This window comes from Hordeum vulgare, chromosome 5H, assembly GCF_904849725.1.
Source record: "Hordeum vulgare subsp. vulgare chromosome 5H, MorexV3_pseudomolecules_assembly, whole genome shotgun sequence".
NCBI classification, from domain to species: domain Eukaryota; kingdom Viridiplantae; phylum Streptophyta; class Magnoliopsida; order Poales; family Poaceae; genus Hordeum; species Hordeum vulgare.
The window spans coordinates 459,988,093-460,011,381 of record NC_058522.1 but is presented as its reverse complement, the minus strand read 5'-3'; positions in this window follow the sequence as shown (position 1 = coordinate 460,011,381).

Here is a 23,289-nt window from a genome sequence, read left to right as displayed (position 1 = left end):
CTGGGAAGCGACCAACTAGAGAGCGACAACAGTCATCAAAATGCATTGAGATTGACCAACATTTAGCGCAAGCATGAGTAGGACATAAATCACCATGAACATGAATAGCATAGAGGCTATGTTAATTTTGTATCAACTACACGCATAAACATGGGCCAAGTCAAGCCACTTGAATCATTCAAAGGAGGATACCATCCTGTCATACTACATCATAGTCATCTCAAAATTCATGTTGGCATCCAAGACAAACCATTATAACCTCCTAGCTAATTAAGCATGGCATCAGAAACTATGATCTCTAAGTTGTCATTGCAAACATGTTTTCTCACAACAATGCTGAATCAGGAACGATGAGCTAGTCATATTTACAAAAACAAAATAGATCAAGTTCATACCAGCTTTTCCAGGCTTAGTCACTTCATCATATATCGTCATTATTGCCTTTCACTTGCACGATCGAATGATGTGAACAATAATAAGAGTGCTCGTGCATTGGACTAAGCTAGAATCTGCAGGCAAACACAAAGGAGAAGACGAAGTAATATGGCTCTTTGACAGATAAACATATATGCATGCGAGAGCCACTAAACATTGTAACCATGGTCTTATACCTTGACCCAAAGAAAAAGAAAACTATTTACACGGGAAAGCTCCCAACAAGCAAAGGAAGAACAGGAAAATCTTTTTGGGTTTTTCTCAAACTAGACAAACACATGAAAAGAAAACGAGAGAAAGAAATAAACTAGCATGGATGATACAGTGGCAAAGTGTGAACACCAACTAACAAAGTGAAAGCGTAAGCAAGAATATAAAGTCGGTGAGAAACACGTACTCCCCCAAGCTTAGGCTTTTGGCCTAAGTTCGTCTACTCCCAAGGAGGGAAGTAACCAGCTCCGGGGTACTCCGGAGTGTACTGAGGATGCCACTGATGTGTGAGCTCCTCTGGCTCCCACAGATAAACTGGCGTCTGGTACTTGACTGGTGGCTCGGGCACGAGCACCTGTGGTTGGGCTATGCCCCAATATGCGTAGATATCCGAGGGCATAATAATGTACCTGCCAACATGAAGATTGAAGAAAGAAGGAGCAGGCAAAGTAATAGTATCACGAGTACCCTGACTAAATACCAAGTTATAAATCATCCTTCTATTTATATCTCTATCAAGAAAGTCATGGCGAACCATGCTATCATAATCTACATATATCTCGGGAAGAAGAATCTCTTCTTCCTCGTCCAGTCTAATAGGTATCTCAAAGTGTCTGGCAAGACGGGTAGCATAGATACCTCCATAGACAACGCCTTTAGAATGTTTCGTGTTCAACCATTGAGCTACTATAGCGCCCAAGCTATAAGTTTTATCATTATAAAGGGCTTCACGCAAGACCGCGAGATCTGGGGAGCTAAGGGACCCAGCTTTCCCACGGCCAATCAAACATTTTCCCAGGAATAATGAGAAGTATCGAAGCACAGAAAAATGTATGCTAGCAGCTCTAGCGCAAGACACTCCTCTCTCCTCTCCTACAACAATAGTATCCATGCAAGCCTCCAAGTCCCATGGACGAGGTTCATGAATATCCCCAACAAAAGGCAATTTGCAAACATTGCAAAATTCCTGGAGTGACATGCGCTGGGGGATATCATATAATTTGAACTCAACCATAGGAGGATTCTTCCTTGGATAGAAATTAAAGCTTTGCACGAAAATATTAGTGAGGAGGAGGTATTGCGTACACTTATATTCAACGAAGGCAGTAAGGCCTGCGTTCTCCACCAAGTGATAAAAGTCCTCATAAAGTCCGGCGGCGTGTAAGAACACATCGCTTGGCCACTCACACGCTCGGACTTCTGCAACTCGGAGGACCAGTTACTTGGTTTTCTTCTTCTCATTCCCATCATCCTTTGGGTCACGGCTTGAAGAGCCTCTTAAGAGCCTCCTCATCTTTTCCCTTATCTATCTCTGAAAATTTCTGAAATTTTAGTGACTCTAAGGAAAAGTGAATAAGGCCCAACGATACTCATAGCAACTACTCCCTCAAGTGCCTAGAGGCCATATTACGCATCAAAACTACTTGGGACCGGCTAAAATTAGCATGCAAAGCTCAAGAACAGGGTCACCAAGGCAGCAAAAATACGCGAAGTATAAGGCACTAGAGCAAAAACTAATTGGACCAATGGAGGAGTCACTTACCAAGGAGCAATTTCCCCAAAACAGTTTGGTGAATGGTGCTTTGCACAAAGAGATCGAAAATCCCAGCAAGAAGAGCAAGAACACGGGTTTGAGCTGTGAAACGATTTTTTCTAGAGGTAGGAGAAGCAGATGGGAGCTAGAATGAGTGGAGGGGGTGCACGTGGGCCCCACAAGCCTGGGTGGCGCGGCCAGGGGGTGCCCACGCCTCCAGGGCTTGTGGTCCACTGGTGCAGCCCCCAGACTAGCTCTTCGTCTGAGTATTTTTCAAAAATTCCAGAAAAAATCATACTTGATTTTCAGGACGTTCGGAGAACTTCTATTTTTGGGGTACTTTTTTACGGGATGCTAAAAGCAGAAAACAGGGAAAACTAAACTAAATCTATCATTTTTCTTCTGAGCTACCGAAGGTGAAAGCTTGGAACAGAGGTTTGTGACTCCTTGATTCATCCATCTCATGGTCATCGAAAGAAATTTGTCAATGAGGTTGATCAAGTCTCCTTGACAAACTCTTTCGAATCGCCAAAGAAGACGGAGAATTTTCGAATAGTCACTAGGTTACCTCAATTGGGATGTGCATCTCCCCAACAAGCAAATCATACTTCATCTTAATAGTAGGTATAGGGAAGTCAAAGCTCCCAATATGAATTGATGTAGTTTTTTTGATAGCATTGATGCAATGTACTCGATATTGTTTCTTCGGAAAGTGCACCGTACGCTCATTACCGTTGACATGGAAAGTGACATTGCCTTTGTTGCAATCAATAACAGCCCCTGCAGTGTTTAAAAAGGGTCTTCCGAGGATGACCGCCATGGCATCGTCCTCGGGAATATCCAGAATAACAAAGTCTGTTAATATAGTGACGTTTGCAACCACAACAGGCACATCCTCGCAAATGCCAATAGGGAAAGCAGTTGATTTGTTGGCCATTTGCAGAGAGATTTTAGTGGGTGTCAACTTATCCAGTTCAAGTCTACGATAAAGAGAGAGAGGCATAACACTAACACCGGCTCCAAGGTCGCATAAAGCAGTTCTAACATAGTTGCCTTTAATGTAGCAAGGTATAGTATGCACTCCGGGATCACCTAGTTTCTTAGGATTTCCACCCTTGAAGGTATAATTAGTGAGCATGGTGGAAATCTCAACCTCAGGTATCCTCCTCTTATTAGTCATAATATCCTTCATGTACTTAGCATACGGAGACATTTTGAGCATATCTGTCAAACACATTTGCAGAAAGACAGGTCTAATCATTCCAACAAAGCGCACAAAATCCTCGTCATCCTTTTTCTTGGATGGTTTGGGAGGAAAGGGCATGGGTTTCTCAACCCATGGTTCCCTTTCTTTACCATGCTTCCTAGCAGCGAAGTCGTTCTTATCGTATCTCCTATTCTTAGGGTGTAGGTTATCAAGATCAACATGATCAATCTCCACATCCTTATCATTGCTAGGTTGAGCATCATCATGAACATCACTATTGATATTATCATTAGGCTCATGTTCATCTCCAGATTGTGTTTCGGCATCAGAGACACAGACATTGTTTGGATTCTCAGGTGTAACAACATCAAGGTTGCTAGCATGCAAGTTCCTATCATCTTTCTTCTTCTTCCTAGGATGACTAGGTGAATCAGTGCTAACTCCTTGAGAATCTTGTTCAATTCTCTTAGGATGAACCTCAAGATACAGAGGTTCCTGAGTCATTCTACCGCCTCTACTGACGACTCTGACAGAATTGTCATTCAACTCAATGGGCAAGTCATTCTGAGCCTTAAGTACTTGTTCTACTTGAGTAGTAACCATAGAGGCATGTTTACTCAGCAGCTTAAGTTCATTGACATTTCTGTCCACACAAGCACTTAAATGATTAAGCATACGAGCATTCTGTTCCAATTGTCTGCTAACATAATCATTAAACTTTGTTGTTTGGAAACAAAGTTATCAAATTCATCCAGGCATAAGCTAGATGGTTTATCAAAAGGAATATCACTCTCATCGAATCTACGAAGAGAATTTAATTCTACTACCTGTATCGGGTTATCGAGACCATGGGTCTCTTTGATAGGTGGTAGATTTTTGACATGTTCAGATTTAATGCCTTTCTCTTTCATAGATTTCTTAGCTTCTTGCATATCTTCGGGACAGAGGAAGAGAATACCTCTTTTCTTCGGAGTTGGCTTAGGAGGTGTTTCGGGAATAGTCCAAGCATTCTCATTGCACAAGATATTATTCAATGGGATCTCAGCTTGTTCTACAGTTCGTTCCCTAAAAACACAACCAGCACAACTATCTAGGTGGTCTGTAGAAGCATCGGTAAGTCCATAATAGAAGATATCAAGTATTTCATTCTTCTCAAGAGGGTGATCAGGCAAAGCATTCAGCAGCTGGACGAGCCTCCCCCAATCTTGTGGGAGACTCTCTTCTTCAATTTGCGCAAAGTTATATATTTCGTGCAAGGCAGCTTGCTTCTTACGGGCAGGGAAATATTTCTCAGAGAAGTAGTAGATCATATCGTGGGGAATACGCACACAACCAGGAGCAAGATAAGTGAACCAAGTCTTAGCATCACCCTTTAGCGAGAAAGGAAAATACTTGAGGATATAGTAGTGGCGGATCTTTGTTGGAAATATGCCCTAGAGGCAATAATAAATTGGTTATTATTATATTTCTTTGTTCATGATAATCGTTTATTATCCATGCTATAATTGTATTGATTGGAAACACAATACTTGTGTGGATACATAGACAAAACACTGTCCCTAATAAGCCTCTAGTTGACTAGCTCGTTGATCAAAGATGGCCAAGGTTTCCTGGCCATAGGCAAGTGTTGTTACTTGATAACGGGGTCACATCATTAGGAGAATCATGTGATGGACTAGACCCAAACTAATAGACGTAGCATGTTGATCGTGTCATTTTGTTGCTACTGTTTTCTGCGTGTCAAGTATTTGTTCCTATGACCATGAGATCATATAACTCACTGACACCGGAGGAATGCTTTGTGTGTATCAAACGTCGCAATGTAACTGGGTGACTATAAAGATGCTCTACAGGTATCTCCGAAGGTGTTAGTTGAGTTAGTATGGATCGAGACTGGGATTTGTCACTCCGTGTGACGGAGAGGTATCTCGGGGCCCACTCGGTAATACAACATCACACACAAGCCTTGCAAGCAATGTGACTTAGTGTAAGTTGCGGGATCTTGTATTACGGAACGAGTAAAGAGACTTGCCGGTAAACAAGATTGAAATAGGTATGCGGATACTGACGATCGAATCTCGGGCAAGTAACATACCGAAGGACAAAGGGAATGACATACGGGATTATATGAATCCTTGGCACTGAGGTTCAAACGATAAGATCTTCGTAGAATATGTAGGATCCAATATGGGCATCCAGGTCCCGCTATTGGATATTGACCAAGGAGTCTCTCGGGTCATGTCTACATAGTTCTCGAACCCGCAGGGTCTACACACTTAAGGTTCGACGTTGTTTTATGCGTATTTGAGTTATATGGTTGGTTACCGAATGTTGTTCGGAGTCCCGGATGAGATCACGGACGTCACGAGGGTTTCCGGAATGGTCCGGAAACGAAGATTGATATATAGGATGACCTCATTTGATTACCGGAAGGTTTTCGGAGTTACCGGGAATGTACCGGGAATAACGAATGGGTTCCGGGTGTTCACCGGGGGGGGGGGGCAACCCACCCCGGGGAAGCCCATAGGCATTGAGGGTGGCGCACCAGCCCTTAGTGGGCTGGTGGGACAGCCCAAAAGAGCCCTATGCGCATTGGAAGAAAAATCAAAGAGAAAAGGAAAAAAAAGGAGGAGGTGGGAAAGGGAAGAAGGACTCCACCTTCCAAACCAAGTAGTACTCGGTTTGGGAGGGGGAGACCTTCCCCCTTGGCTCGGCCGAAGCCCTTAGGGGTCCTTGGACCCCAAGGCAAGGCTCCCCTCTCCCACCTATATATACGGAGGTTTTAGGGCTGATTTGAGACGACTTTTCCACGGCAGCCCGACCACATACCTCCACGGTTTTTCCTCTAGATCGCGTTTCTGCGGAGCTCGGGCGGAGCCCTGCTGAGACAAGATCATCACCAACCTCCGGAGCACCGTCACGCTGCCGGAGAACTCTTCTACCTCTCCGTCTCTCTTGCTGGATCAAGAAGGCCGAGATCATCGTCGAGCTGTACGTGTGCTGAACGCGGAGGTGTCGTCCGTTCGGCACTAGATCGTGGGACTGATCGCGGGACGGTTCGCGGGGCGGATCGGGGGATCTGAGGACGTTCCACTACATCAACCGCGTTCACTAACGCTTCTGCTGTATGTAGATCACACATCCCCTCTCGTAGATGGACATCACCATGATAGGTCTTCGTGCGCGTAGGAAAATTTTTGTTTCCCATGCGACGTTCCCCAACAGTGGTATCAGAGCTAGGTTCATGCGTAGATGTCTTCTCGAGTAGAACACAAAAGTTTTTGTGGGCGGTGATGTGCGTTTTTCTGCCCTCCTTAGTCTTTTCTTGATTCCGCGGTATTGTTGGATCGAAGCGGCTCGGACCGACATTACTCGTACGCTTACGAGAGACTGGTTTCATCGCTACGAGTAACTCCGTTGCTCAAAGATGACTGGAGGGTGTCAGTTTCTCCAACTTTAGTTGAATCGGATTTGACCGAGGAGGTCCTTGGATGAGGTTAAATAGCAACTCATATATCTCCGTTGCGGTGTTTGCGTAAGTAAGATGCGATCCTACTAGATACCCATGGTCACCACGTAAAACATGCAACAACAAAATTAGAGGACGTCTAACTTGTTTTTGCAGGGTATGCTTGTGATGTGATATGGCCAACGATGTGATGTGATATATTGGATGTATGAGATGATCATGTTGTAATAGTTAATATCAACTTGCACGTCGATGGTACGGCAACCGGCAGGAGCCATAGGGTTGTCTTTTAAACTAACGTTTGTGCTTGCATATGCGTTTACTATATTGCTAGGTCGTAGCTTTAGTAGTAATAGCATGAGTAGCACGACAACCCCGATGGCGACACGTTGATGGAGATCATGATGATGGAGATCATGGTGTGACGCTGGTGACAAGAAGATCGTGCCGGTGCTTTGGTGATGGAGATCAAGAAACGCATGATGATGGCCATATCATGTCACTTATGAATTGCATGTGATGTTAATCCTTTTATGCACCTTATCTTTCTTAGAACGACGGTAGCATTATGAGGTGATCTCTCACTAAAATTTCAAGACGAAATTGTGTTCTCCCCGACTGTGCACCGTTGCGACAGTTCTTCGTTTCGAGACACCACGTGATGATCGGGTGTGATAGACTCAACGTTCACATACAATGGGTCCAAAACAATTGCACACGCAGAACACTCGGGTTAAGCTTGACGAGCCTAGCATGTGCAGACATGGCCTCGGAACACATGAGACCGAAAGGTCGAGCATGAATCGTATAGTTGATATGATTAGCATAGAGATGCTTACCACTGAAACTATTCTCGACTCACGTGATGATCGGACTTGAGATAGTGGATTTGGATCATGTACCACTCAAATGACTAGAGAGATGTACTTTTTGAGTGGGAGTTCTTAAGTAATATGATTAATTGAACTAATTGTCATGAACATAGTCTAATGGTCTTTGCGAATTACGATATAGCTTGCGCTATAGCTCTACTGTTTTTATATGTTCCTAGAGAAAATTTATTTGAAAGTTGATAGTAGCAAACTTTGCAGAGGATTGTCCTCGTTGTTGCGCAGAAGGCTTATGTCCTTAATGCACCACTCGGTGTACTGCACCTCGAGCGTCGTCTGTAGATGCTGTGAACATCCGACATACACGTTTCCGATGACTACACGATAGTCCAGTGCAAAATACTTAATGGCTTAGAAGCAAGGCGCCGAAGACGTTTTGGAAACGTCACGGAACATAAGAGATGTTCTAAAGAGATGAAATTGTGATTTCATGATTGTGCCCTTGTTAAGAGGTATGAGACCTCCGACAAGATTCTTTGTCCACGAAGTAAAGGAGAAAAGCTCAATCGTTGAGCGTGTGCTCAGATTATCTGAGTACGACAATCGCTTGAATCAAGTGGGAGTTGATCTTCCAGATAAGATAGTGATGGTTCTCCAAAGTCACTGCCACCAAGCTGTGAGAGCTTCGTGATGAACTATAACATATCAAGGGTAGATACAATGATCCTTGAGCGATTCGCGATGTTTGACACTGCGAAAGTAGAAATCAAGAAGGAGCATCAATAGTTGATGGTTAGTAAAACCACTAAGTTTCGAGAAAGGCAAGGGCTAGAAGGGATACTTCGTGAAATGACAAAGCAATTGCTGCACTGATGAAGAGACCCCAGATTAAACCCAAGCCCGGGACTAAGTGCTTCTGTTATGAGGGAAACGGTCACTGAGGCGGAGCAACTCTAGATACTTGGTAGATAAGAAGGCTGGCAAAAGTCGAAAGAAGTATATTTGATATACATGATGTTGATGTGTACTTTACTAGTACTCCTAGTAGCACGAGGGTATTGGATACCGGTTCGGTTGCTAAGTGATTAGTAACACGAAATGAAAGCTACGGCATAAATGGAGACTAGCTAAAGGCGAGGTGACGATACGTGTTGGAAGTGTTTCCAAGGTTGATATGATCAAACGTCACACGCTCCCTCTACCATCGGGATTGGTGTTAAACCGAAATAATTGTTATTTGGTGCTTGCGTTAAGCATGAACATGATTGGATCGTGTTTATTGCAATACGATTATTCATTTAAAGAGAATAATGGTTACTCTATTTGCTTGAATAATCACCTTCAATGGTTTATTGAATCTCGATCGTAGTGTTACACATGTTCATGATATTGGTGCCAAAAGACACGGGGTAATGATGATAGTACCACTTACTTGTGGCACTGCCGCTTGAGTCATGTTGGTATAAATTGCATGAAGAGGCTCCATGCTGATAGATCTTTATACTCACTTGATTTTGAATAACTAGTGACATGCAAATCATACCACATGAGCAAGGCCTTGTTTTTCATTGAGATGAAACAAGATAGTAACTTGTTGGAAGTGATACATTTTGATGTATACAGTCCAATGGGTGCTGAGGCACGCAGTGGATATCATTATGTTCTTACTTCAATGAAGATTTGAGCAGATACAAGAGTATTTGCTTAATGAATCACAAGTCAGAAATATTGAAAAGTTCAATTCTGTTTCAGAGTGATGTTCGTCGTAACAAAAGGATAAACTCTCTACAATATGATCATAGAAATGAATATCTGAGTTACGAGTTTTGTTGCGCAGTTAAGACAAAGTGGAAATTGTTTCGCAGTTCATGCCACCTGGAACATCATAGTGTGATGATGTGTCTGAACGTCGTAGCCACGCACTATTTGGTATGGTGCATACTATGATGTCTCTTATCGAATTACCACTATCGTTTATGAGTTATGCATTAGAGACAACCGCATTCACTTTAAATAGGGCACCATGTATTTCCGTTGAAATGACACAGTATATACTGAGGTTTAGAGAAATCTAAACTGTCGTTTCTTGAAAGATTGGGGCTTCGACACTTATGTGAAAAAGTTTCAGTCTGATAAGCTCGAACCCAAAGCGGATAAATACATCTTCATAGGATATCCAAAACAGTTGGGTACATCTCCTATCTCAGATCCGAAAGCAAAGTGTTTGTTTCTAGAAACGGATCCATTCTCTAGGAAAGGTTTCTCTCAAAAGAATTGAGTGGGAGGGTGGTAGAACTTGATGAGGTTATTGAACCATCACTTCGACCAGTGTGTAGCAGGGCGCAGGAAGTTGTTCCTGTGGCGCCTACACCAATTGAAGTGAAAGCTGATGATGGTGATCATCGAGCATCGGATCAAGTTACTACAAGCCTCGTAGGTTGACAAGGTCGTGTACTACTACAGAGTGGTACGGTAACCCTGTCTTGGATGTCATGTTGTTGAGCAACAGTGAACCTACGAGTTATGGAGAAATCAATGGTGGGCCCAGATTCCGAAAAATGGCTGGAAGCCATGAAATCCGAGAGAGGATCCATGTATGAAAACAAAGTGTAGACTTTGGAAGAACTACTTGATGGTCATAGGACTATTGAGTAAAGATGGATCTTTAAAAGGAAGACAGACGATGATAGTGATAAGTCACTATTAAGAAATGCTCGACTTGTCGCAAAGATGTTTCCGACAAGATCAAACAGTTGACTATGATGAGACTTTCTCACTCGTAGCGATGCTAAAAGTCTGTTAGAATTATGTTAGTAGTTGCTGCATTATTTATGAAATATTGCATGTAGGATGTCAAAACATTGTTTCCTCGACGGTTTCCTTGAGCAAACATTGTATGAGATACAACCATGAGGTTTTGTCGATCCTAAAGATACTAGCAAGTATGCAAGCTCCAGCGATCCTTAAATGGACTGGTGCAAGCATCTCGGAGTTGGAATGTACACTTTGATGAGGTGATCAAAGATTTTGGGTTTTTACAAGGTTTATGAGAAACTTGTATTTCCAAAGAAGTGAGTGGGAGCACTATAGAATTTTTGATAAGTATATGTGGTTGACATATTGTGGATCAGAAGTAATGTAGAATTTCTGTAAAGCATACAAGGTTGTTTGAAAGGAGTTTTCAAAGGAATACCTGGATTGAGCTACTTGAACATTGAGCATCAAGATCTATGGAGATAAATCAAAACGCTTAATAGAAGTTTCAACAAAATGCATGCCTTGACAATTTTTGAAGGAGTTCAAAATAGATCAGCAAAGAAGGAGTTCTTGGTTGCGTTGTGAGGTGTGAATTTGAGTAAGACTCCAAACCCGACCACGGCAGAATAAAGAGAATAGACGAAGGTCGTCTTCTATGCCTTAGCCGTAGACTCTAAAGTATGCCATGCTGAGTACCGCACCTGATGTGTCCCTTGCGGCAAGTCAATTAAGAGGTACAGAGAGTGATCCATGATTGAATCACTAGCAGCGGTCAAAATTTATCCTTAGTAACTGATGGACTAAGAAATTTTTCTCGATTATGGAGGTGGTTGAAGAGTTCGTCTAACGGGTTACGTCGATGTAAGCTTTGACACTAATCCGAATAACTATGAGTAGTGAAACGGATTCGTATAGTAGAGTAGATATTTGAAGTATTTCCGAATAGCACATAGTAGCAGCATCTATAAGATGACATAAAGATTTGTAAAGAACACACGGATTTGAAAATTTCAGAACCGTTGACTAAAACCTCTCTCATGAGCAAGACGTGATCAGACCCCATAACTATATGGGTGTTGGATTCGTTGGAATCACATGGTGATGTGAACTAGATTATTGACTCTAGTGCAAGTGGGAGACTGTTGGAAATATGCCCTAGAGGCAATAATAAATTGGTTATTATTATATTTCTTTGTTCATGATAATCGTTTATTATCCATGCTATAATTGTGTTGATCGGAAACACAATACTTGTGTGGATACATAGACAAAACACTGTCCCTAATAAGCCTCTAGTTGACTAGCTCGTTGATCAAAGATGGACAAGGTTTCCTCGCCATAGGCAAGTGTTGTTACTTGATGACGGGGTCACATCATTAGGAGAATCATGTGATGGACTAGACCCAAACTAATAGACGTAGCATGTTGATCATGTCATTTTGTTGCTACTGTTTTCTGCGTGTCAAGTATTTGTTCCTATGACAATGAGATCATATAACTCACTGACACCGGAGGAATGCTTTGTGTGTATCAAACGTCGCAACATAACTGGGTGACTATAAAGATGCTCTACAGGTATCTCCGAAGGTGTTAGTTGAGTTAGTATGGATCGAGACTGGGATTTGTCACTCCGTGTGACGGAGAGGTATCTCGGGGCCCACTCGGTAATACAACATCACACACAAGCCTTGCAAGCAATGTGACTTAGTGTAAGTTGCGGGATCTTGTATTACGGAACGAGTAAAGAGACTTGCCGGTAAACGAGATTGAAATAGGTATGCGGATACTGACAATCGAATCTCGGGAAAGTAACATACCGAAGGACAAAGGGAATGACATACGGGATTATATGAATCCTTGGCACTGAGGTTCAAACGATAAGATCTTCGTAGAATATGTGGGAAAGGGAAGAAGGACTCCACCTTCCAAACCAAGTAGTACTCGGTTTGGGAGGGGGAGACCTTCCCCCTTGGCTCGGCCGAAGCCCTTAGGGGTCCTTGGACCCCAAGGCAAGGCTCCCCCTCTCCCACCTATATATACGGAGGTTTTAGGGCTGATTTGAGATGACTTTTCCACGGCAGCCCGACCACATACCTCCACGGTTTTTCCTCTAGATCGTGTTTGTGCGGAGCTCGGGCGGAGCCCTGCTGAGACAAGATCATCACCAACCTCCGGAGCGCCGTCACGCTGCCGGAGAACTCTTCTACCTCTCCGTCTCTCTTGCTGGATCAGGAAGGCCGAGATCATCGTTGAGTTGTACGTGTGCTGAACGCGGAGGTGCCGTCCGTTCGGCACTAGATCGTGGGACTGATCGTGGGACGGTTCGCGGGGCGGATCGAGGGACGTGAGGATGTTACACTACATCAACCGCGTTCACTAACGCTTCTGTTGTACGGTCTACAAGGTTACGTAGATCACACATCCCCTCTCGTAGATGGACATCACCATGATAGGTCTTCGTGCGCGTAGGAAATTTTTTGTTTCCCATGCGACGTTCCCCAACAATCTTTTCCTCACTAGTGAATAGGGTGGCTATATTGTGCAGTTTCGTAAGATGGGCTACAACCATTTCAGACTCATAACCGTGAAAAGGATCAGATTCGACCAGAGTGATTAACTTAGGGTCGACAGAGAACTCATAATCCTTATCGGTCACAAAGATAGGCGAAGTAGCAAACTTCGGGATCTCAGCTTGTTCTATATTTCGTTCCCTAAAAACTCAACCGGCACAACTATCTAGGTGGTCTCTAGAAGCATCGGTAAGTCCATTATAGAAGATATCAAGTATTTCATTCTTCTCGAGAGGGTGAACAGGCAGAGCATTCAGTAGCTGGACGAGCCTCCCCCAAGCTTGTGGGAGACTCTCTTCTTCAACTTGTGCAAAGTTGTATATTTCCTGCAAGGCAGCTTGCTTCTTATGGGCAGGGAAATATTTTCCACAGAAGTAGTAGAACATATCCTGGGGGCTACGCACACAACTAGGAGCAAGAGAAGTGAACCAGGTCTTAGCATCATTCTATAGCGAGAAAGGATAGAGCTTGAGGATATAGTAGTGGCGGATCTTTTCCTCATAACCGTGAAAAGGATCAGATTCAACCAGAGTGATTAACTCAGGGTCGACAGAGAATTTGTAATCCTTATCGGTCACAAAGATAGGCGAAGTAGCAAACTTCGGGTCGTATTTCATCCTAGCGTTCAGAGATTTTTCTTTCCACTTGCGCATTAAATTCTCAACATCATAGCTATCCTTACACGCAAGAAAATCCTCAGCTATCTCTCCCTCCATAACATAACACTCAGGCATATCAGGCAATTCATATCTAGGAGAGCTAGTTCTAGCAGGCAAAATAGCAGGTTCTACTTCAATAGTATCAACAGTTTCAGAAGTATCATCACATCTAGCAGCAACTCTAGCAATTTGTGCATCAAGGAATGCACCTAGTGGCAAAGCAGTATCAAGCATAGCATCATCAGGCAAAGCAGTATCAAGCATAGCATCATCATAAGCATCATGGGCAGCAGAAGTAGCATCATCAAGCACAGGCGACATATAAAGATTTCTAGCAGGAGGTGGTGTCACAAACGTACCCATAACTAAAGGTGAATCAAGTGCAGAGCTAGATGGCAGTTCCTTACCTATCCTCGTAGTTGAGAGCATGACTTTAGTTCTTGGATCTTTCGGATTCCTCATAGTGACCAGCAGACGTAAATCCCAAGTGACTCAGAGAATATAGTTGTGCTTCCCTGGCAACGGCGCCAGAAAAAGGTCTTGATAACCCACAAGTATAGGGGATCGCAACAGTTTTCGAGGGTAGAGTATTCAACCCAAATTTATTGATTCGACTCAAGGGGAAGCCAAATAATATTCTCAAGTATTAGCAGATGAGTTGTCAATTCAACCACACCTAAAAGATTTAGTGTCTGCAGCAAAGTATCAGTAGCAAAGTAGTATGATAGCAGCAGTAGCAACAGTAACCAGTAGCAGCAAAGTAGCAGGAGTGACAGTAGTAGCAGCAAAGTAACGTAGCAAGGACCAGTAGGAAAAGACTCATAGGCACTGGATCGGTGATGGATGATTATGTCGGATGCTATTCATCATGTAACAGTTATAAAATGGCGAGATATGTAACTAGCTCCAGCTCGTCAATCTAATGTAGGCATGTATTCCGTATGTAGCCATACGTGCTTAGGGAAAAGAACTTGCATGACATCTATTGTCCATACCTCCCGTGGCAGCGGGGTCCTAATGGAAACTACTGGATATTAAGGTTCTCCTTTTAATAAAGAACCGGACCAACGCATTAACACTTGGTGAATACGTGAACTCCTCATACTATGGTCATCTCCGGGAGTGGTTCCGGCTATTGTCACTCCGAGGTTGCCGGGTCATAACACATAGTAGGTGACTACAACTTGCAAGATAGGATCAAGAACACACATATATTGGCGACAACATAATAGGTTCAGATCTGAAATCATGGCACTCGGGCCCTAGTGACAAGCATTAAGCATGGTAAAGTAGTAGCAACATCAATCTCAGAACATAGTAGATACTAGGGATCAATCCCCGTCAAAACTAACTCGATTACATGATAGATCTCATCCAACCCATCACCATCCAGCAAGCCTACGATAAGATTACTCACGAACGGTGAAGGGCATCATGGAATTGGTGATGAAGGAAGGTTGATGATGACGATGGCGATGATTTCCCCTCTCCGGAGCCCAAAACGGACTCCAGGTCTGCCCTCCAGATGAAGAAAAGGAGGTGGCGGCGCCTCCGTACCGTAAAACGCGATGAACTCTTCCCCTTGATTTTTTTTCCAGGCGAGACAGACTAAATAAAGCTGAGATTAGAGGCGGTGGAGCATTGTGGGCCCCACAAGCCTGCCAGGCGCGGCCAGGGGGCGCGCCTGGTGGGCTTGTGGGCTCCATGCTCCACTTCCTCCGCTGATTCTTGCGCCTGTATTTTTTATATATTGCACAAAAATTCTCCGTAAATTTTCAAGTCATTCCGAGAACTTTTATTTCTGCGCAAAAAAAACACCATGTCAATTTTGCTGAAAACAGTGTTAGTCCGGGTTAGTTCCATTCAAATCATGCAAATTAGAGTCCAAAACAAGGGCAAAAGAGTTCGAAAAAGTAGATACGATGGAGACGTATCACTATCACTCTGCTGCTACTGATGTCACTTTGCTGCTACTCGTTACTATTGCTACTGCTGCTGTCATACTACTCTCCTACTGATACTTTGCTGCAGATACTAAATATTTCAGGTGTGGTTGAATTGACAACTCAACTGCTAATATTTGAGGATATTCTTTGGCTTGCCCTTGAGTCAAATCAATAAATTTGGGTTGAATACTCTACCCTCGAAAACTGTTGCGATCCCCTATACTTGTGGGTTATCAAGACTATTTTATGGCGCCGTTGCCGGGGAGGCACACCTATATTCTCTGAGTCACTTGGCATTTACGTCTGCTGGTCACTATGAGGAATCCGAAAGATCCAAGAACTAAAGTATTTCCCTCAACTACGAGGACAGGTACGGAACTGCCATCTAGCTCCGCACTTGATTCACCTTCAGGTATGAGTAAGTTTGCGACACCACCTCCTGCTAGAAATCTTGATATGTCGCATGTGCTTGATGATGCTACTTCTGCTGCCCATGATGCTTATGATGATGCTATGCTTGATACTGCTTTGCCACTTGGTGCATTCCTTGATGCACAAATTGCTAGAGTTGCTGCTAGATGTGATGATACTTCTGAAACTGCTGATACTATTGAAGTAGAACCTGCTATTTTGCATGCTAGAACTAGCTCTCCTAGATATGAACTGTCTGATATGCCTGAGTGTTATGTGATTGAGGGAGAGATAGCTGAGGATTTTCTTGCGTGCAAGGATAGGTATGATGTTGAGAATTTACTGCGCAAGTGGAATGAAAAATGTGTGAACGCTAGGATGAAATACGACCCGAAGTTTGCTACTTCACCTATATTTGTGACCGATAAGGATTATGAATTCTCTGTCGACCCTCAGCTAATCACTCTGGTTGAATCTGATCCTTTTCACGGTTATGAGTCTGAAATGGTTGTAGCCCATCTTACCAAACTGCACGATATAGCCACCCTATTCACTAGTGAGGAAAAGATCCGCCACTACTAGATCCTCAAGCTGTTTCCTTTCTCGCTATAGGATGATGCTAAGACTTGGTTCACTTCTCTTGCTCCTGGTTGTGTGTGTAGCCCCCAGTATATGATCTACTACTTCTCTGAGAAATATTTCCCTGCCCATAAGAAGCAAGCTGCCTTGCAGGAAATATACAACTTTATGCAAGTTGAAGAAGAGAGTCTCCCACAAGCTTGGGGGAGGCTCGTCCAGCTACTGAATGCTTTGCCCAATCACCCTCTTGAGAAGAATGAAATACTTGATATCTTCTATAATGGACTTACCGATGCTTCTAGAGACCACCTAGATAGTTGTGCCGGTTGAGTTTTTAGGGACAGACTGTAGAACAAGCTGAGATCCTATTGAATAATATCTTGTGCAATGAGAATGCTTGGACTATTCCCGAACCACCTCCTAAGCCAACTCCGAAGAAAAGAGGTATTCTATTCCTCAGTCCCGAAGATATGCAAGAAGCTAAGAAATCTATGAAAGAGAAAGGCATTAAATCTGAAGATGTCAAAAATCTACCACCTATCGAAGAGATCCATGGTCTTGATAACCCGATACAGGTAGTAGAAGTAAATTCTCTGCGTAGATTCAATGAGAGTGATATTCCTTTTGATAAACCTGCTAGCTTATGCCTGGATGAATTTGATAACTTTGTTGCCAAACAACAAAGTTTCAATGATTATGTTAGCACACAATTGGAATAGAATGCTCGTATGCTTAGTCATTTAAGTGCTTGTGTGGACAGAAACGTCAATGATCTTAAGCTCAGGTAGAACAAGTACTTAAAGCTCAGAATGACTTGCTCAATGAGTTGAAAATAAAAATTCTGTCAGAGTCGACACTAGAGGCGGTAGAACGACCCAGGAACCTTTCTATCCTGAGGGTCATCCAAAGAGAATTGAACAAGATTCTCAAGGAGTTAGCACTAATGAACCTAGTCATCCTAGGAAGAAAGATGATAGGGATTTGCACGCTACCAACCCTGTTGCTGCTACACCTGAGAGTCCAAACGATGTCTTTGTCTCTGATGCCGAAACACAATCTGGTGATCAACATGAGCCTAATGATAATATCAATAGTGATGTTCATGATGATGCTCAGCCTAGCAATGATTAGGATGTGGAGATGGACCCTGTTGATCTTGATAACCCACAGCCTAAGAATAAGAGATACGATAAGGACGATTTCACTGCTAGGAAGCATGGTAAAGAAAGGGAACCATGGGTTCAGAAACCCATGCCCTTTGCTCCCAAACCATCCAAGAAAAAGGATGATGAGGATTTTGAGCGATTTGTTGAAATGATTAGACCTGTCTTTCTGCAAATGCGTTTGACATATATGCTCAAAATGTCTCCGTATGCTAAGTACATGAAGGATATTGTGACTAATAAGAGGAGGATACCCGAGGTTCAGATTTCCACCATGCTTGCTAACTATACCTTCAAGGGTGGAACTCCTAAGAAACTAGGTGATCCTGGAGTGCCCACTATACCTTGCTCCATTAAAGGCAACTACGTTAGAACTGCTCTATGCGGCCTTGGAGCCGGTGTTAGTGTTATGCCTCTTTCTCTTTATCATAGACTTGAACTGGATAAGTTGACACCCAGTGAAATCTCTGTGCAAATGGCCGACAAGTCAACTGCTTTCCCTATCGGCATTTGCGAGGATGTGCCTGTTGTGGTTGCAAACGTCACTATCTTGACAGACTTTGTTATTCTGGATATTCCCGAGGATGATGCTATGGCGGTCATCCTCAGAAGACCCTTTTTAAACATTGCAGGGGCTGTTATAGATTGGAACAAAGGCAATGTCACTTTCCATGTCAATGGTAATGAGCATACAGTGCACTTTCCGAAGAAACAATATCGAGTACATTGCATCAATGCTATCGAAAAAACTTCATCGATTCTTATTGGGAGCTTTGAATGCCATATTCCTCCTATTAAGATGAAGTATGATTTGCTTGTTGGGGAGATTCACATCCCCATTGAGGTTACCTAGTGACTATTCGAAAATTCTCCGTCTTCTTTTGCGATTCGAAAAAGTTTGTCAAGGAGACTTGATCAACCTCATTGACGGATTTCTTTCGATGACCATGAGATGGATGAATCGAGGAGTCACAAACCTCTGTTCCAAGCTTTCACCTTCGGTAGTTTAGAAGAAAAATGATAGATTTAGTTTAGTTTTCCCTGTTTTCTGTTTTAGCGTCCCGTAGAAAAGTACCCCGAAAATAAAAGTTCTCCGAACGTCCTGAAAATCAAGTATGATTTTTTCTGGAATTTTTGAAATATACTGAGATGAAGAGCTAGTCAGGGGGCTGCACCAGTGGGCCACAAGACCTGGAGGCGTGGGCACCCCCCTGGTCGCGCCTACCAGGCTTGTGGGGCCCACATGTCCCCCCTCCACTTATTCCAGCTCCCATCACCTTCTCCTACCTCCAGAAAAATTCATTCTACAGCTCAAACCCGTGTTCTTGCTCTTCTTGCTGCGACATTAACGGCAAGATTGAGCATTGTCACCTCTGCGCACCCGACCTTACTATTCTTAAGAGCGCAGTAACGGGTGATAGAAGTTTCAACATGGGAGCTATAATAGCAAGGAGGCTGAATAATAATGCTAATGAAGGGGATTTCTTTGGTGGGATATATGCTACTCGCATAGAAAATTTTCTTGGAGTACCTATCCGCGAAGGAGATCACCCTCTCCATACAGCTTTCCTTGATCGCGCCGCTTTGACACGCTATCAGTTCCTTGAGAGTGATGATGAATCCCTCCTATACCGGTTAATATTTAACCGACAGCGTGTTTTCCATATTACCCTTCCTGCTCCTGCTTTCTTTGACTTTCAGGTAAAAGAGAGATATTACATAACCAGAGGAGAGGCAGAGGAGTATGAGAGGGAGGCAAAGGCTGCTCGTCTCCGTGAGGCAGCTATTCAGGCAGTGGCTGTAGCGCTCCCGTACAACCCCTATTATGATTCTGGGTATCGCCCGGACCATCCGTGGGAGTAGACCAACTAAGGCCAAAAGCCTAAGCTTGGGGGAGTACGTGTTTCTCACCGACTTTATATTCTTGCTTACGCTTTCACTTTGTTAGTTGGTGTTCACACTTTGCCACTGTATCATCCATGCTAGTTTATTTTATTTCTCTCGTTTTCTTTTCGTGTGTTTGTCTAGTTTGAGAAAAACCCAAAAAGATTTTCTTGTTCTTCTTTTGCTTGTTGGGAGCTTTCCCATGTAAATAGTTTTGTTTTTCTTTGGGTCAAGGTAGAATACCATGGTTACAATGTTTAGTGGCTCTCGCATGCATATCTGTTTATCTGTCAAAGAACCATATTACTTTGTCTTCTCCTTTCTGTTTGCCTATAGATTCCAGCTTAGTCCAATGCACGAGCACTCTTATTATTGTTCACATCATTCGGTCGTGCAAGTGAAAGGCGATAATGACGATATATAATGAAGTGACTGAGCCTGGAAAAGCTGGTATGAACTCGATCTATTTTGTTTTTGTAAATATGACTAGCTCATCGTTCCAGATTCAGCTTTGTTGTGAGAGAAACATGTTTGCAATGACAACTTAGAGATCATAGTTTCTGATGCCATGCTTAATTAGCTAGGAGCTTATAATGGTTTGTCTTGGATGCCAACATGAATCTTGAGATGACTGTGATGTAGTATGATAGGATGGTATACTCCTTTGCATGATTCAAGTGGCTTGACTTAGCGCATGTTCACGCATGTAGTTGAAACAACATCAACATAGCCTCTATGATATTCATTTTCATGGTGATTTATGTCCTACTCATGCTTGCACTCAATGTTGGTTAGTCTCAATGCATTTTGATGACTGTTGTCGCTCTCCAGTTGGTCGCTTCCCAGTCTTTTGCTAGCCTTCACTTGTACTAAGCGGGAATACTGCTTGTGCATCCACTTCCGTAAACCCAAAGTTGTACCATATGAGTCCACCATACCTACCTATATGTGGTATCTACGTGCCGTTCCAAGTAAATTTGCATGTGCCACTCTCTAAACCTTCAAGAAATAATCTTTTTTGCATGCCCGAACCGCTCATGTGGTGACAAGGGGCGATCAGTATCTTCCATGCTAGGCATGTTATCCTCGATATGTGTTTATTCTCTATCATTCACGAGAAAGGGGCCAGTAATTGGAATGCCCAGTTCCATGCTCAAATCGAAAAGATAATTGCAAACAAAACTCCCCCTGGATTGATGTTGGTATGGACGGCACCCGAGTATTCGGCTAGTCGTGGAGTGTGATTGATCGGTGGTGGGGGAGTCAAAACTTTACTTTTCTGTTTGGGAACCGCCTATAGAATGTGTAGCGTGGAAGATGGTGAGAACTCTTGGTCATTGCGTTGACAATGAAAGCATGCAACCCAAAATTATTATCTCTGTTTTCAAAGCTTGAGCTCTGGCACCTCTGCAAATCAATGCTTCCCTCTGCAAAGGGCCTGTCTATTTATGTTCCTGTTGAGTCGTCCTCTTCTTATAAAAGCACCAATTAGAGAGCACCTCTGTCATTTTTATGCTTTGCTTTTCACTGATATTGAGTATGACTGTGACTGGATCTTCTTTGCCATGAATTACAATGTTTAGTCAGCCCTTGGTCTATGAAGGTGCTCTGCATTTATGTTTTGCGGTCTCAGAAAGAGCTAGCGAGATATCATCTGTTCGTACTGCTTCATGATTGTTTTGATTGAAGTATTGACGTATGAGACTTGTCATTATTTGCTCGCTAGTTGATTATGCCATTGATATGAGTTTGCCTGAGACCTATAAGTCATTTGCTTATGTGGTTTGCTTGTGATCTTGCTGAAATTCTGGATATGAGTTAGACATAGTTGCAACAACATGATCAAACAGAGTTCGTAAAAGTTTTTCTTTTGTCTCTTTCAGTTTGTCAACTGAATTGCTTGGGGACAAGCAAGGTTTTAAGCTTGGGGGAGTTGATACGTCTCCATCGTATCTACTTTTCCAAACTCTTTTGCCCTTGTTTTGGACTCTAATATGCATGATTTGAATGGAACTAACCCGGACTAACGCTGTTTTCAGCAGAATTGCCATGGTGTTGTTTTTGCGCAGAAATAAAAGTTCTCGGAATGACGTGAAAATTTACGGAGAATTTTTGTGGAATATATAAAAAATACTGGCGCAAGAATCAACGGAGGAAGTGGAGCTGTGAGCCCACAAGCCCACCAGGCGCGGCCCCCCTGGCCGCACCTCGCAAGCTTGTGGGGCCCACAAAGCTCCACCGCCTCCAATCTCAGGTCTATTTAGCCTCTTTCGTCCGGAAAAAAATCAGGGAGAAGAGTTCATCGCGTTTTACGATACGGAGGCGCCGCCACCTCCTGTTCTTCCTCTGGAGGGCAGATCTGGAGTCCGTTCTGGGCTCCGGTGAGGAGAAATCGTCGCCATCGTCATCACCAACCTTCCTTAATCGCCAATTCCATGATGCTCTTCACCGTTCATGAGTAATCTCATCATAGGCTTGCTGGACGGTGATGGGTTGGATGAGATCTATCATGTAATCGAGTTAGTTTTGACGGGGATTGATCCCTAGTATCCACTATGTTCTCAGATTGATGTTGCTACTACTTTGCCATGCTTAATGCTTGTCACTAGGGTCCGAGTGCCATGAGTTCAGATCTGAACCTATTATGTTGTCGCCAATATATGTGTGTTCTTGATCCTATCTTGCAAGTTGTAGTCACCTACTATATGTTATGACCCGGCAACCCCGGAGTGACAATAGCCGGAACCACTCCCGGAGATTACCATAGTATGAGGAGTTCATGTATTCACCAAGTGTTAGTGCGTTGGTCCGGTTCTTTATTAAAAGGAGAACCTTAATATCCTGTAGTTTCCATTAGGACCCCGCTGCCACGGGAGGTATGGACAATAGATGTCATACAAGTTCTTTTCCCTAAGCACGTATGACTACATACGGAATACATGCCTACATTACATTGACGAACTGGAGCTAGTTACACATGTCTCCGTGTTATAACTGTTGCATGATGAATAACATCCGGCATAATCATCCATCACCGATCCAATGCCTACGAGTTTTTCCTACTGGTCCTTGCTACGTTACTTTGTGCTACTCCTGTCACTGCTGCTACTGTTACTCTATTGCTATTGTTGTTACTATGCTGCTACTGTTGTCACTTTGTTGCTACTGGTTACTGTTGTTGCTGCTGCTATCATACTACTCTGCTACTGATACTTTGCTGCAGATACTAAATCTTTCAGGTGTGGTTGAATTGACAACTCAACTGCTAATACTTGAGAATATTCTTTGGCTTTCCCTTGAGTCGAATCAATAAATTTGGGTTGAATACTCTACCCTCGAAAACTGTTGCGATCCCCTATACTTGTGGGTTATCAGCTGACAACAGAGGAACTCGGTGATACTAATTTTGTAATCTTGGCGACAACGACAACAACGGGTATATAACCTCGCGGACCGGACGTTTTGAAACTAACTCCTGAAACGTTTCGTTCCCAAACCCTAAGCTGCCGTTGAAGGACCCCTGGTCGTCGCCTTTGCCTCCCCGAGTACCTCCGCCATTGAGAATTGCCGCCGTCAATGGAATCTTCGCCACCGTCGCCGCCGTAGTTGGACCGCCACCGAGCTATGGTATGGTT